Here is a 16,587-nt window from a genome sequence, read left to right on the forward strand (position 1 = left end):
TTCATCTAAACGACACTAATGGTGGAGAGAACTGGCGTGCGATAGGTTTTTGGCTTTTGGAACGCTTTCTTACCAACAACCCACAGACGATACTCATAAATGTGTGAAAATGGCTTCCCATTAGCCAGAGCATCACATACATTTCAAACATTTTTCGTCGAGCATTGGGTTTTACCCGCTTAAAGATTTTTCTGTACAATGAATTTCTTCCATTTTTTCTCTCTAATCCAATAACTCCACCAGAGCTGACCGTTGCTCTGCACAGTGGCACACAGAGCGGGAGAGACCTAGTTTACTTTGCTCCAGGTCGCACAGCACGCATCATGCAACCGAAGCCAACAAAAAAAACGGAACACACTAACCACGATTTAGGTGCACCTGATTTGAAGAGGGCGAACGCTAGGGAACAAAGTCACAAACAACTTTCACGCAACCGGTACGAGCATCCACTCCGGCAGAGATTCGTGGCGCATGGGCAGCGTCGGGTCCGCGGACGGTCTAGTTACCCAACCGACACGACTCCAGGAAATTCGGAAAACATCGCACATGTCCGCAAGGGTTTTAAGAGTGTTTTTTTTTCGCAATCGGTCGACATACTTGCGCCAAAAGTGCCAGCTGAATTTCTCGTGTGCCAAAGCTGATATAATCGGTGGCAAACAAAAAAAAACACCCCGCAGTGGTAAAAACAGACTAACGTGTCGTAATGACCCGTTTCAGGCATGGGTTTGCACGAGAGCTTAACATAGTTATTTTTGTGAAGTTGCTTTAATTATTAATTGCTTTACTATTTTAATTGCAGAATAAATAAACCAACAGATGAGACTCGCGTGGAAGTAAACACTTAGATCTATTCCTAAGCAACCTAAGTCAACGTCTCCAACGCTCAAGGACCCGTGCAGGAGGATAAATAATCCATCATGTATCACACACTATGTAGCACATTGCAAAGAACGGTGTCATACGAGGGCTACATATTTCATTCCCCTTATGTATGCAAATGTTTGACGATGCTCAAAGTGTTCACACTACCGGAAGCACTGCGTCTAGATCGCGACCTCCTCAGCCTCATGTGTAACAGTGTTAAGCTATTTGCATGTCAAATATTGCTCTCGCGAGACGACCGGATCCACTTCAACACGCCCGATTTGATCGATTGCAACGTATGGTGTGTCGCCATGCAAACGAGCTACATCGCATAGTTTGTGTTTGCCGTTTCACTGGAGCGAAATTCGACCATGTAATCCACTCTCCGAATTCCGAAAGCCTTATCGACTCCCATCATTTGCACACCGTTTGCCGACAGAAAACTTCATCGAATGCAACTGGTACCACCAGCCCGTTGGTAAATGGGCAGACAAACATCTTCAATTCATACCCATCCCAACGTCATACATATGCACATAACTTGATTGTGCTACCATATTCCCAAAATCCAAAAGGACACAACCATCTCTACTGGCGCGAACCGTTAAAGGCAGCCGAATATCTTTTCGGAGAAGAATGTTGATGATGCAGCAGCTTTTGAATGTAATATTCCAACCCCTTTTTTATCAGACAATGTGTGCGCAAAGAAATGAAACTTTAAACTGAATCCTTGGACTAGTGTCTACATGCAAACACACTGTGCTCCCGTTCGCTAAAGGAGCTCAATCGAGTGAAAGCAAAAACTTTGATTCTTTTTATTGACTCAAGAAGTCACACTAGACACTAGATCTACCCAGTCTAATGTGCTGATGTGCTGAATGGTTTCGCCGTAATGGGATGGTGAAATATTCAAGCTGTCGTTCGTTGCAGATATAAGACGCTTCGAGGAACTAAAATTCAGACCGATGCTGTCATCATGTGGAAAGTAAGACTTTTTTTTTTGGCTTTTGATGCTAACACTTCATAAATATTCGCATCTGGAAGGGAACACAATGTGACAAAACCCTTTGCGAATTCTTTTATCGACTTTGCACTTGATGGCTTTGGTTGTTGGATCTTTCTGCTGCAGTGTAAGAAACGCACAGACGAAGATGAGAGCTTTGGTCCAGGAACAAGCTTCCGGAAGCGTAATGTACAAAACATAGACTACCAATATTGATTGCACTTCGTATCAAAATGTAGTCGAAGGTCTATTAAAACAGAAAACATCCTTTTCACGTCGGTAAAACCCACATGTTCGAAATGAAAAATTACTACCCCCGCATGAGTAAATTCCATATCACTCCATTTCGGAACAATAGCGTCCTCGCGCGTATTGGAGCTTTTTTCTGCAATTTCCTTTACAAAACATGACCACTGCATACACATTCGATGCAGTAACACATGTTTCGGATCCGCTTTCATAAATTTCAGTTTCCGCACAATAGAAGGCCTATGTGGAAGCTCAGGCTTCCCACTCAGGCTTCCGATGAGATGTTGAGTTAGGGATATTTTATTTACAACTCGTTAGTTTTTGTCCCGTCCTTCTCCACCACGGTTTTAGTACACCGGACGCAAACATGCGTCCGGTGTGTAATCAACCGCGGACAGAGCGAACTCTCCATCGCACGGCTACCGCTTGGGGAAAAGATAGCGCGGAACACATTTGCCGAAACTTCAAATTACTGGTGGATCGGTATAAAAAAGAAGGTAAACCAACGCAAGTACGCAACAATGTCCGCGTGTAGGTTGGTTCAGACTTTCCGGATTGCAGATGCGCCATTGGGCGGTGGCGAACAGTAACATATGCGTACGTGTGTACATACATTTCCGCTGAATGTTCATTTGCGTATAGACAACAACAAAAAAAACACGACATAGGAAACACGAAAAAGGCTGTCATCCTGATTGAGCTGGAAATGAGAAATCGCAAAAATGGGTGGAAAATCGTATCCACCACATAGACACACAGGACACTTCAACCATTGAAGCGTTCCAGTCGATTAGGCCGAGGGCAATTTTCAGGGTTCACAGGCTGCGTTTCCGTTACTCGTTTCCGGCAGTGTCCGTGACAAGCGTAGGTGTCCCTACCACGCGCAATATCGATCGACGATGAATCCCTATGCTCTAAGCACTCCTGTTCATCAGTTGAGTGCTGTCGATGCTTTGCAATATTGCTCGCTCGAAAGTCCGGGACATAACGGGAATGTGCATTTCATTTTCGATATTAATTTTTATTTCTGTTTACTCAGCATAACCATTATCGGATTGGAATTTACCAAAAGAACATGCCGATACATGTGTTCTTCATAATCCTTTTCCGATAGGTTCTACACAAATAGAACGTTCGGGTAAACAGTCCGATATGCAACATGCAATTGGGGTTTTTTTTTATCTGGACTCTTCCATCGAACATTATTTCTAGGAAATCCTCGACATGCTCCAACGCCAACCTTCTCTCAGCGCTAGGTTTGTGGAACATTGGAAACATAAAATAATGCAACCACAGAAACCCCACCCGACTGCCTCGTGACTGCATAAGCGATCAGGGAGAGAGGATTCAGTCGTCATTGTTTATATAATCGATCGGCTTTGCTTTGACCAGACCCGTGTAGCTTCCCCCAAATCCCAAGCCTCCGAAATCGGGAGTTCCATCGAACTAACTTCGGGCTGACCATAACGGTGGATTCAGCGGCATTTGCTGCATTTAGCTTCTGGATTTTATGCCGCTCCAAATGTTTGGGCAGCCGTACATCAACAATCGGGTTGTGATATATTGCTTTCCTCCACAGCCCAAGCTGACACAACATCATGACTATGTGTAATGGCATAACAAACCTCACGAGCTGCATACAATACAGATGCACAGCGTCAGGGACCGTGTTTGTTTACTTTAGACTTTCTATGAAAAGTCTCTATTTTTTATATGTTTCCTTCAACAGATATGCTTTTCGCTTTTACAATTTTGTGTTAAAATCATATCTTTACGTTCTCTTATCACAAGTGCTCACTCCCATTGCTTAGTTTTCGTCAACCCTTGCACCCGCATGGTCGGCGAAGCGTATCACAAGAGAGAAATTCAAATCAAACGACCAAAAAAGAAACGGAAGTAACTAATTCCCCGCTTATTTGACTACACAGCACTCCAATATTGGACCCCAGCGACAAGAGGGCGAAAATAAAACTATCAAAATATTAAATTTGATCCCCCGGAGAACCCTCCATCAGCCTCTAAACAGTCGGAATTGCTGAGATTCTGTTTCCCTTCTTCGCCTTTATTGGTTTGATCTCTTTCGTGCCCGTGCATTAAAATGCAGCCGGGGATTCGAATGCGGGCTTGCTTAAATTTATGCCACGATGCATCTCGGGCCCACTTGGGTTCTCGGACTTCCAATCCATTCGTTTACTTTCGCCGTCATGATTGAGAATATCGTCGACAATCAGGCGAACACTCATCGGAACGCTCATCATGTCGCATGCAAGAGAGTTGTCCAGACGACCAACAGTTCCCTACAGAACACAGAGAGCTGGATCGGAAGATGTCTCTATTTTTCCTTTTTGCTATTTCTTCGCTACCCACACGCCCCTCAGTCATTCGACCCTATTCAAACACTAGATATCTTCATCGCAAGCCACGCCACAGCTCAAGATACGATTACTCAGCTTGGGATTTGCTTGCTACAACAATAGATTCCTCTCGGAATGTGATTGGAGCAGAAAAAGAAGAAAAAAACAATCGTTAAAAAATGTATTGGTCATGCATCCACTGCACTGCTGCAGAACGGCACACAATTCCGTAACCGGTACGTGCTGGAAGCGCGGGGTTTCTACACGCGATAGCTCGACCGGTACTTTGAGCTGCATTCTTTGGATGTTGCAATGATTCGATGCATTTTTTGTTGTGGCTCCGGGAACTGAAGTGTTACAAATGTTCCTCCAAAAACTCCAAACTCCAGTCGCGGCTCTGGTTAGGGAAACCGTTCCGTGCGCCGTAACTGTAAGTGATCGGCGATGAGTTTGCTTGATTGATTTGATACAATTGCACAACGAATCATGAGATCATCATCAGCCGGCACTCACAGCTGTGTACGCTCTGATAAATTCAATTTGCTACCGGTCTTTAAAACGTTCTTCGTAACATGCTTTCCCCCGCGTGGAAGTTTCTGCAGTTGAGAATTATGTTCGTGCACAGACACCTGGCAAGAGAATGAGAATGGTGGTGGTGGTATTAGATTAAAGAGCTTTTTGAGACGAAATGCAACCAATATTCCGGTTGGCAGGAAAAGTGTACCGAGCACAAACTATGGACTCGCGGGAAAGTCTCTCATCCCGCTGGAAGGCATCATATTGTGCCATTGTGCCCGACTGCATTGACGCCGCTTTGTGCTCATATTCACTTCTTTAGTCGGCTATAGAAAAGCCCGGATTCTATCTCTTCGTAAAGGAATATCTCGTGCGTTTTTTGTGTTGCTGTGTGGTAGCATAAATCGATCGGAAAAAGATTCTACCCATCCTCAAAAGGCACGCGGTGGGATCGAGCGCTTATCGTACGCATACACATTGTACTACTTCATCCGGATATTAAATATTACCCACAGAGAGAGAGAGAGTATCACCGTACACCGTAAATGCAGGAGCGCCACGTAACTCGATTGTCACCGACTTCTTTCATGCCAAGTGGGACCAGTAATGGCGACGGGGGAGTTTGCACCACAAACCCCACACTCCAACCTATAAGCCGTCATTTGCTTGATGGCTCGGTTGGTGCTCTGGCTTCTGCTTTTTTTTTTTTTTTTTTTTTGTTAATAGCACATCCGCTTTCAAAAGGGAGAGCGGGGAGCAGTTTAAAGGACCCACACAAGCCCGAAGAAGCGCACTCTCATGCCTGCCAGCAAAGGGACGGAAATCCATTGTGCAAGTAACGAATAGAATAAACTTTGCATCGTTCAACTTAATCTGATCTGAACGGTATTATCCACGTGGGACGCCGCAAGGGTTTCGCATCTTATTTTGCGCCGTCCCCGGTTCCCTCGTTTGGACCGGTTGCAGCCAGGAATAGGTACCAAAGCACTTTGGTACAGGGAGGAGAAAAAAAGAACGCTGGACGATGTTTAACACACCCGGGTAACGGGTTAGACGCCGTACGGAGCGGGATAATGGGGACGATAAATTTACATTTTTCAATTTTGTGCCCAAACGGTTATACCTCGAAGGTCGTTGGGAAGTTTTACTTAGCTTCATTGCGACGGAAGAGCGAAAAAAAAACCCGACCTTTGAGCCCAAAAATCAATTGAGTTTGCTCCTGACCGAGAAACATATACCCACCGCGAAGGTTGAAAGGTTTTGAAGCTTCTTTTTTATGAAGTGATGTAAAATGTACGTAGAAATATTCAAATTTAATTTTTGCTTGATTGATGGTATCTTCTGAAACAGGTATGTTCTGTATCGTATGTTCTGGAGCAAATCCATGGAGTAGTGACTGACTCCTCGATCTACCACAACACAGGTCATGTGTTCATGACGCAACTAGATTAACTTTTTTAATTTAAATGGAGGACATTAAAGACAATTTTCTTATACTTGATATAACACCAAAAACGATTCTACTTACCCATCAAACGCTGATGCAGCATAACAAAAGAAATAAAATATTGTTCACTCGACTCACCACACAATGTCTAAAGTATCGTTTGCCCTTAACAACACAACCAAACAACACATTCTTCCAATTTGCTTCACTCTCTCTCACCCACGATTAGTGCGCAAACGAGAATCGTTGGCCCCCGTGCGTACGGTTGTACCTTGCGCTATCCACCATCGGATAGCGATGCCACCGGAAGCTGCAGGATGATATTGGTACACGTGGCGGTACACACACACACACACACAACAACACCTCTAGGGGGAAGCAGCAGCAGCACAAACACTGTTTGTTTATCGCGCGCACCACTGCACCACTTCACCTGGTGTGACTAAACACCACACACACTTCTTCTTCTAATTCTTCTGAACCAGGTTCGTCCTTCAACGTGGGGACGAACGGTAGAATGAAAGGTCACGTCGTGCTCGCTTCGACTTCGAGGGCGCAAAAAGGGCAAGACCTAGACCTCGGCGTGTTACGCTTTAATTTTCGCTTTGGGTTTTCCTTTTTTGCCACTTTCGTCTTAACCCCGACGCGGTGCCGGCGTTTCGTCTCGGAAGGGAAAATCGACAACCACCCCCCGTGCTTCACACACAAACGTTTTCGCACTCTGCGAGCCGCACCGTGCGCCGCAAACAACCCGCGGAGGGCCGCGGTCTATACGACATGAAACGCCACTTATCGGCAACCAAACGTACGCACACACTCGCTGCACACCGAAAATTTACCACCGCGAGAGGTGCTCGATTGGGCACTGTTTGTGGTAGCGCTTTCTTATCAGCTGCTGGAAACTTTCTTCTTCCCCTGCGAAACGCCACACACACGGATGTAGCGGCGGCCCACAACGGCCCGGGAAGGTGGTTTTGGGGGTGACAACAATTGCACTGTCGTGAAAATTGGACGTATTTTGCGACTGCTAGAGATTGCTATTTTTCCACCATTAAGCACCACCCATCAGCACGTTGGCACGTCACAGCACGGTAACGACCTGTGGCATGGGAACGACACTCTCAAGTGCAACGATCTTTGGTGATAGAAATCGGGCAAATTAATACGCTTCTGGCGTCGTCTTGTACCAAAGCCACAGCATTCGACTGATGAACTTAGGGTTCGCACGCAGTTTGACAAACACACAGACGGGGGGCTCGAGATCGTATTGTTGCGGTTCGCGTGCGGCCCAAAAAACGCTGAAAGATACGGCAATCTGCGGCAAACGAAGATCACGCACGATCACGGAGGGAAAACAGTTCGGAAGTACACCCGAAAGGTACTTCCAACCCCTCACACACACACACACACACACACAGAAGGAGGCAGGAGGTGTTGTGTGTTTCTTTGCTTTTCCTCCTTCAAGCCCCTGGTGCAGCAGCACTACGCTGTAGTGCAATTCATGTGCGCAGACAGCGCACAATGATCGCTCAATCACTCTTCTCGGGGGTGACTTCTTCGCGGCGGCCAATATACACGCGCACAAACACCGAACACCGGGCACAGAGGCGCACACACGCAAACTATAAACAATAGAAAGGCGAAGAAATGATGGTAAAAGCCAAAAAACACACACGCGGTAACTTTATGACGTGGGGCTCATGCGAATGAGCTGCGTAGCGTAAAAAAAACACGCGCACTCGATGCGCTCGCGCGTCCGTTCGGTCACGTTGCCTTCGTTGAAATAAAAACCGCGATGGAAAAATGTATGCTCTTGCGCCGACTCGAGTCGTTTGAGGCGGAGAATCATCATGCCTCCCTCTTGGGCGAGTGAGCCACAGCTGCGCCGTAATGCTTATGGTGAGAGAATACTGCAGGGTTGAGAGCGTTTTCGGGGGAAGAAACAGCTGCGTAAGCCAACGGTACGCAAAACTATCCGCAACTGCTTACGGGGGTTGGTAGAGAGCGAGAGAGACACCAACCTTTATTGGAGAGCACATAGATAGTGCATAACTGCGCGAGAGCACCAACCGTCTCGGAATCGGGTATGTCAGGGCTTGTCAATTTGTTGTTTACCTTATGGTGAGGTCTGTGCTGACTGGGCCTGTTGTGATTGTTTTGAGAACTTTCTACCGGTCTGCTCACATCTGGTATGACTCTAGACGCTGAACCAACCGAAAGAACGCTTTTCAAACTTCAGTACTTCAAGAAGTAGCTCCCAAAGTCATTCTTGTTTGGTCTTAATATATTACACTCTCTTACAAGATCTTCTTAACCTTCCTAACACCTGTAGACTGGAGTTTCTCTGGGATCATTGTTATAAATTGACCAGGAAAAGATCTACAAAAAACTCGTTCCTAGATCATCAAAAAACGCCCTCGGATTACTTGAGGAGTTACCTCAATTCTCCAGTAAGGGTCTCCAGCAGTTCTTCGTCTGTCATTCGCCTGCTCGTAATTGAGACATCTCAATCTTTTTAAAGCATTATAACAGACTAGACTGGGCAGTGTTGTTGTTATCTATTAGTTAAACGCACCAGCTCCAACAAAACCGGAAGTTATCAATTCTCATACAGCCTCATACACGAAGATCTCACGCAATTCCACGAGGACCTTGATCTGGTAAAGTGCCGAATTCTTCTCCATCCATCAACTCAGCCTCTCACTCTCGATCGCCACACATACTCAGCTGGTCACGTTTGTTTACGTGTTTTTCTGCCATATACAAGAGCATCTCCGGTGGCCGCTGGTACGTGCCGATCAACCGGTTTGACCAGCATGTGGCGGCGGCACCCGAGCACATCACCGGGCCATACAGGCCAACACTCCTTCACGCTGGAATGCACCTCTTGTGCGCACACTTCCCGACTCCCGATCCAAACAGCGCCAGCATCCAGACCCCATATTGTGGACCCTTTCGTGCCCGGAGTGTAGTGTGTTCGCGGACCCCGGCACTTTCTCATTTACCGCTACATCGTTCGCCTACGGTACACCCACCAAGCTCGACTAACGTTCCCTGAGTTCCCGATTTTTCCGATTTTCCGTGGCAAGTGGCGTTAAGTTTATTTCACCCTTCTTTACCCTCTCGCACCCCCATTGATCCCTCTCCTTCCTCGAGCTTATCAGATTATGTTGAGCCGTCGGCAGTGTGTCATTGGCCATCAGCTTCCGCCATTCCTCGGGCCCCAGACCAGTCAACGGAACCGGTTTGCGGCGAACCGGGTCGGCCACCTCCGACACAGAGTCGGGGCCACAGCAGAAAACTGACTGTATGATTTTGTGTGATTTTTTTTTCTCGCTACCTTACACAAGCGACAACCGCGAAAAACTATGTCATTTGCCGTGGAGCACACCTTGGCGCTTCTTCGCGCCGCTACAGTTCCGTTGCTCACCTGGGTCGTATTAGGTTGGCGCGGTGATTGCATCTCATATCTTGGGATATTTTTTCCGTGCGGTGACTTTTTAATTTATTCCCTTTGCTATGCTCTACAAGTTAACTTGGTTTTTATTTTGCGAACCTTCCCCCGTACGTACCCACTGACGTCAGCAAAGTTCCGACTGGCGACGGCCCCGTTCGGCGTGAAAGCCTCCTGCCTACATCCCTAATGGTTGCAGTTTCGTTATCTAATCACTATCAATTTTTCACTAATTGCTTACCTTTGCTCATCATGTCACACACATAGAGAGAGAGAAAGAGTACCACTACTTCCACTACTATTACTTCCACTATCAAACAGGGAAACTTGAGACACACACCAGGCAATCATTATCATCTTCTTTCATTACTGCCACACATTACATGATATCGCCTCTCCAGAGGGAGTCTTGTTAATTTTAGAGGCGAAACGGTCGAAAATCTTGTACAAAAACAGACCACGCCTGATGCCTGTGACTTCCGACACCTCACAAACTGGCGTGACATTAGTGATGCTTTGTTGGGTTTTCCAAGGAAGGGGTAGCAGGCAAGAGCAAAACACCAAACCATAGTTATTCACATTTTCCACCCTCAAAAGCCCATCAGTTATTGTAATGATGTGATGGTATGTTTTTGGGGTGGAGAGCTCTCACAAAATGGTGATTAATGTTTGCCTTGTAGCTGCGGCCATGCTTTGTCATTAGGCGTGTTCCGGTGGTGATAATGTACAAGTTTCCTCTGAGATGTTCTTTTTTTCTTCTTCTTCTATTTGTTTGTTCACCGCCAAGAGCCGCGCTGTCTTTGACCGATTTGCTCAGCCAAATGTAGGCCACTGCCGGTGATCATTTGCATGACCATATAATTTAAACGATTTCTGCGGTCTGCGAATGTGGAGCATTTTACATCGCAGAAAGGGCAACCCCCAGAGCTGCGTGGTTTATTTTTTTTTTTTTTTGGGAGATTTATTTGTTTGCATTTAAAGGACACAAAGAAAGTGGGACCCGCGGGCGACGGTCTGTGAGCCGGTGAGCGATAGAAATGATGACAAGGCGTGTAGTAGAGCAAATCCAATTAGCCAATCTATCACCAATTCACGTTGCTATGATTAGCTGCTATTAAACAGTAATTTGCAGAATATATTATGATGATGGTGTTTGCTTTTTATCTCCTCTTTTGTCATGTTTCGGTTCCGCACATGCTGCGAGTGAATTTTAAACGTCTAATCGTGAAGTCATCTTTAAGAATCACATTATTTAACTTGCTCCAGAAATTTTGTTTCCGATTACTTTCTAAATCTTCATTAATTTCATGTGAACATTCGAAAAGATCGAGAGTTTGCAACATCAGATTGCCCAACTATGAGTAACGAATTGATTAAATCACACCACAGCTCTATGCGAAATTATTATTGAATAGCATCCGAATTCTAACGAGGCCCTTAATCATGCCTAATCCATCGGCCCAAAGCCCAAACTCACTCACCAAGCATTGCTCAATAACTAAATACATCCGTTGAATAATCAACCACCCTCGCAATACGTTTGCCATTATCACTGCTGTTCGCTGCAATCGGAAAAATCACGCTGCCGCGCTGATAAGCTGATCGTGGGCCGAACACGTTCGATAACGAGGTCCCGAGGCTCGATCGAACCGCTCAGATAGGGGTGCAAATCACACTTCCAAACAATCAACCCGATTGTACCACCGGGTTGCACATCGAGATACTCATGCGCAACAGAGCTGCCGTACGTCGCGGTTTTTGGACAGCTCGACAGCCGCACTCTGGTAAATGAAGCAGATGAAGTAACGTGTAGTTGGCAATTTTTCGTTCCCACCCCGAAGAGATTGCTGCTTTGCGCAAGCCTAATCATCCCCAACATCCCTCAGAGTTTCGGAGGCCGGCTGTGTGCTCTGTTATAGCACTAAGTAGATCGACTCGTCCAATCCGTCGGCATTTTGGCATGGCGGAAATGTTTGATACGCGTTCATTATGGATTAGGATCGATTAACCAGCGATGCATCGCGTTAAGCAGTGTTGTGCAAAGTGGCTAGAAAGCTTATCTAACTGTTCTTATGCTTCATCTCTCTTTGTATAATTTCAGTTGCTAGTCGGTTGGGTTCTGCGATTCCTTCCCAGCGCCATTTGTTCATTCTTGATAACATTATCGTTAATTTCCAGATACAATCTGACATCACCATCTGCCGTTGACGTAATACCGAACAATTTCTGCATATTCTAGGCGAGTTCCAGCTGTTGCTGGACTGAGGAATAGCTCTCTTCGAAGTAGCAAGAGTTCTATTTATACAAAGCAGTGGGTTCAGCACAAATCAAGAATTAATTCTCGACAGTTCCCTGCAGACTTGGAGCCGAAATACGACGCTCCTAGCGATACAGGACAATCCACTTCACCCTATAGGGTCGAGTAATGTTCGGGTATTTCCGGCTCCAATGCTGAAACATGGTTACATCACTTTACGTAAACAAAACTACTTACTTGTGGTGCTCTGATTTATTTATTCACGTACAAGACGAAGCAACAGATTGGTCACCATTATTTTACCCTCAAATTCCACAATAAAATGTCTTTTGAGCCACTTGCAGAACATTCTTCGGGCATGTTTGCACAAAAACTGAGTTGCAAACAAGTTGTCAAATAGATTTGCCCGGTGAAAAAAACCTTGGTTCTACCAACTGTCAACGTATCGACGTTGTCAACAAAAAGTAAACACCAAGAAATTGTGCAAATTGTCTCAATTTATTGTATTTTCTGGTTAAATTGCAAAAACAATGCATGGTACAAGTGATTTCCGTATACAAAACACAGCTCAAAGTGTAATTGAGCGTGCTCTCGACGGCGGAGGGATGAATTTTGCGCGTATCACACTTGCGTGGACCACTAGCATTCCACCGCGGTAGGTACTCCACACGAGCAGGCCGATCATTTCAACGACTCATAATCTAATATGTTCCACAATCATCATCAGCACCACCCTCCCCCACCGTACACCAATTTCCGCAGAATCGCACACACACACGACGCTCTGCCAACCAGGTAGGTGGCAATTTTGGGATTGCGGAGCTGCACGCGAACGCGTTACGCGTGGAACATGGGCGCACGGTTGCAGTTAAAGCTTTTAAGTTGCACGTTACGCGCACTTGTGATACCATTTCTTCCCGCCATTTCCCCCTAGTAGCAGCAGTCCATTGGTGGTAGGCAGCATCGCCTGGGCCACTGGGTCACCGCGTGGTTCCGCGGACACCTCAATGTTGCATCATTTCCTTGTTGATGGACTCGATCAAAACGCCGCCATACGGCCGCTGTCTGATTTCGGCACAGCACCGGGACAGCTCAGGCTAAACTGCGTCGAGTCGGTGGAGGGAGGGCCGTACAGTTTGGACGATTTTAGAGTACAGCGCGGCCATGCGAGAGTACCGCAATTAAACAAAAGTGATTGAGTAATGCTATTTGATGCACTCTCCGTCCGTCCAAACAGACTGCTGCTGATACCAAAAGGAGGAGGCCATGGGGGAGAGGTTAAGCTAAGCACAACTCGCGTTGTTCAAAAAGGTTCCAGGTCACCATCAGAGTCGGAGGAAAACATTGCCCGCGGTGGCGCGCACGAAAATGTTAAATGTAAAAGGTGCGAAAGCGCTAGACCACCCCACAACAGGAGGAAGTAGTTCAATCGTTCAATCAAAGAAAAGAAAAACATACGCTCACAAAGCACAAACACGCAGACGGACGGATAGAGATAGTGCATAATGATGGGTGCAGGAAGTTTGTAACGTGTAAGCGAAAAAACAAGCAAAACGAGCCGGACGCCGGTACAGGTGGAGATTAACGGCGAAAAAAGGTAGTGGCAAAACACACAAAACACACCAAACACCGAACACATTAAATGCCAGAGGAATAGTATTGGTTGTGTACATGGGGTTGTTCAGTATTTTTTTAGTAATCGCTCATTAAGCTGCCTCTTTCAATTAACGAAGAAATCTGATTTAACCCAAAAGACGACTGATCAGCTGCTGCTGTGGTTGTAATCCTTTCCTTGATGTAACACAGGATTAATGTTTATATAAAGAAGATAGTTTAAGATGATGCTATATCGTGCGTACATAAGCTATTAAGAATCTTTTATCGCTTAGCATTGTACAGCAGAGTTTTATCAGAAAAGCCGTTCATGTACTTACACACACTTAATCGAAAAAAAACTTAATCACTTCAATTATCTTGCGTCGATTTACATCGATAAAGCATATTACATAAAAACGTGTAAAAACAAACAAATGTACCTTGCAGCAGTAGCGCATCGGGCCCTAACCGTGTAACAAAACACACCGATTAGCGGCTGCGAAACAAGCCACAAAACACACAAAACAAATTCCATTTCAATCAAATATCTAATCATCCATATTTTTATCCGATTTTTGTGTTTTTTTTTTTGTTGCAGTACTTCCTCGCCGAGATTCGCTGCCTTCGGTACCACGAAAGCGAACAACAGCGAAACAACGCCTGGTGATAACGTACGCTGGCAATAGGGGGAACACGTCGCGGTACGGAAGATGTTAGCATAACGCTGAAGCAGCAACTCTCCGTCCAGACAAAAACATAGCGTATGCTCGAATAACATGCTGCAACCTGGGTCGAGGGTGTGATGGCCGTTGAAAGACACAAAGCGGAGAAGCAGCAGCAGGCAGCAACCTCACCACCACCACGAAAACGGTACGCGAAGAGCGCGCAGCACCGATAAAACAAAGGCAACGTTTGTATCCACACATGGCGGTGGTGGCTCGGGAGAAGGAAAAGAAAAGAGCGACGGAAAAACAAAACGGCCACGAAACAGGAAGGCGATCATAATAACGGTGCAAAACAAATGAAGAGATATATAAGTACCAGTGGGTGCTTTCGCCTCCCCCTGCCCTTAGCCAACCTGTCCCATTCAGCCAACGTGCAGCCTCTTTGACGCGACGCCTGCGAAGACTAAAGTCGACGGTCCTCCGTCACACTATCTCACCATCACCTGTGCACTGCGGAGGGGTGGAAGTATGTAACCCTTGCCCCCGCCACACGGAATGAGTCCCTTTTCAATCGTGAATTATTCCCCGTGGTTTGCTAATTAATTGACATAGTTCTTCTGGGATGAATGCGGGCGGTGGGATGTGTGCCGTAGGATGGAGGGGCTGAGGGGGCATACGTTTCATACGCGGTGGCAACGTTTCGAGAGCTATTAAGATGCGCCAAGTGGAAAGTGGAAAAAGGTTGTTAGTTACCATATTTTCTTTGTGTTTCGCCGTGGCTCAGCGGCTCTCTGTGTTCGCTGTGTCGCTACAAACTCCCCCCATGAGCCGCGGCTTTTCCGGAGGTGTCCCGTTGGGAGGGTTTCTTACCCCGTGCCGGGATGCATAAAGGTGAAATATTTGCTAATGAGATGGAGCTTGTTGTGTATATGCATAAAAGTGTATTTAACGTAACACCGATATGAACGTAATGCTTGCATTGTGGGGGGAAGCGGACCGGGGATATCACACAGTGGGTGAGGAAAACCAACCAGATGGTTTGCTGGCCAAAGCCAAATGGTGATTTTTATTAAATTAACTTTGAAAATTTGCGACTTTACTGCAATATTCTTAACTTTCTATCTGGAAAACCTTTGCTTCGTTTAAATTGCACCATTTTATAATTTATGATTCATTGTAACTCATTTCATTTATCATAAGGTTGGTACTATTTTAATCAAATTAAAAGCTCTCCAAAAATCAATACTTTCACAACTTTAAATTGCATCCATTTATTTCACCCAAAAGCAACAAGACACACAAAAAAGATCCGACCGGAGATGGGAGAGCTTTAGGTGACCGGGGATGATGTCGGCACGTAAACTCAACACCGGTAGCCCGGTGATGTCATAATGGGGACAAGACAAAGGAGACAAAAATTAGCATCCAATCCCACCCAGCTCGTTCGCATTTGTTACCTTTTAATGGGACACACGACCCGGGCGGTATCCCTTTTTTTGTAAAAGGGTTGTTTGTTGTTTCCATCCCCCGTGATGTAAGCAAAACGGTGTCCGGCGTATGATTCAGGATTTTTCCTGCTCTGCTCTGTGGCTCCTACAAACTACAGCACAGTGACAATTGAGGATGAATTTGTTTCCACTTTACGCAACTTTGTTGTGTCCCGCTCGTGTCTTACTTTGCCACCGCTGCCAAGGGCTGGAGGGTTCTTTGGGCACGTGAAGAAGGAGAGGAGAGTGCAAAGTGCAAACAATGCATAGTAGTAGCTCATCGACCCACAAACCTTTCCCCCTTCCATGGGGCAGGAGGGGAGAGGTTGGACAGCATAACTCAGGTCGGGTTTAAAATGGAAAAAGTGGGAAGCAATTGTAACGATCCCGCGCGCTGCTGCTTCTGCTGCTTGCATTCAAAACATGCAAATGTGGAAAAGTTAGGTTTGTAAATTAGTGTGATAAGGTAGGGCGAAGAAAACAGTTGGTAGCGGGAATTAGAGCAGAGCACACGGCCGCAGGGATGCAGCGAGTGACTCAGTAATGATGAAGTAATCGCTCTACAGACGATTCGGTGCGGTGAGGTGAGATGTTGCCCGTACGGTACTAAAGCAGACCTCCCAATTCCCGTGGTTAAGCCGTTTCCAAATGCATTATTTATTCAATCTGTTCTCTTTCACAACAAACGATAAGGG

General features: G+C 46.0%; 1 protein-coding gene across 2 annotated transcripts in view; it reads right to left on the reverse strand.

Annotated features, from left to right (window-relative positions):
- LOC120955232 (myosin-IIIb-like) overlaps nucleotides 1–8,233 on the reverse strand; it is a 51,689-nt gene extending 43,456 nt beyond the window's left edge. For both annotated transcript variants that reach the window (XM_040375918.2, XM_040375917.2), the window contains exon 1: nucleotides 6,515–8,233. The gene's annotated coding sequence lies outside the window, so the exon portion shown is untranslated. The remainder of the gene's footprint in view (nucleotides 1–6,514) is intronic.
- Nucleotides 8,234–16,587: the final 8,354 nt, after the last annotated feature.

The sequence above is a fragment of the Anopheles coluzzii genome, chromosome 3 (assembly GCF_943734685.1).
Source record: "Anopheles coluzzii chromosome 3, AcolN3, whole genome shotgun sequence".
Lineage (NCBI taxonomy): Eukaryota > Metazoa > Arthropoda > Insecta > Diptera > Culicidae > Anopheles > Anopheles coluzzii.